Raw genomic sequence first — 958 nt, 5'->3', positions numbered from 1 at the left:
CGGGAGCGGGAGCGGGAGCGGGAGCGGGAGCGGGAGCGGGAACGGGAACGGGAACGGGAACGGGAACGGGAACGGGAACGGGAACGGGAACGGGAACGGGAATTACTTTAGAATTATTTTGGTTACTGTTGCCCAGGCCTTTTTAAGGGCATCGTCAATCTGTTTGAAATATGTGTACGCCAAGGTCGACCTTTCCCCACTTTTGTTCATTCACAATTGCTCTATAAATTTGAGCTGTTGCACTATCATTGTGCTTTTCACGACAATGTGTGGAATGATTCTACGCATCAAATACGAACAAAATTTCTTTGAGGACGCCCTGTTGTAACGATTGGTATTTTTTTATTTGTTTTGTAATTATTTATGCCCCTAAAACAGCGAGAAATATTTGGTTACCCTGAATCGAATAAATAGACGCTTGTTATGTATTGCTGCTTTGTAGCAATAACCAAAAATCCTAGGTGGATTAGTCATTATTGCAAAATAATGGTGGTAGTTGCTAAAATCTCGGGAAAAATGAGACATTACCATACTTATAGGATTTAGGCAGTCAAATTATGAAATTAAAAATTTTATGTGTCAAATGTCTTGTGTACTTTAATAAATAATGTATAAATTTAAATATATTTCTTTTACAACGCGCAAGTATATGTTACTTGCGTTAATAGAATAAAGAGCGTTTAATGTAGCTTCAAATAGAGATGACCTGATTTTATTACTACCACTTTTCAATCTTTACGGGTTATGTTAAGCTCCTCTCTACGGTGTTGCCATATCCTGTAGGCAGAATTAAAACTTATGTTGGTTTAAAAACAAAAATAAAATAAAATCGGCTTTATTCCACAAGCAAAATACATAAATTTCAAACATTAAACAAAGAAGAAGTACAAATTAAAAATAAATTCAAGGTAAAATTTAGTGGAACAAAAGTAAAATTTAGTAGATTTTTAAGAACTAA

The sequence above is a fragment of the Hyposmocoma kahamanoa genome, unplaced genomic scaffold (assembly GCF_003589595.1).
Source record: "Hyposmocoma kahamanoa isolate Upper Pololo Valley unplaced genomic scaffold, ASM358959v1 210, whole genome shotgun sequence".
In the NCBI taxonomy this organism is placed as follows: Eukaryota; Metazoa; Arthropoda; class Insecta; order Lepidoptera; family Cosmopterigidae; genus Hyposmocoma; species Hyposmocoma kahamanoa.
This window is presented reverse-complemented; position numbering follows the sequence as displayed.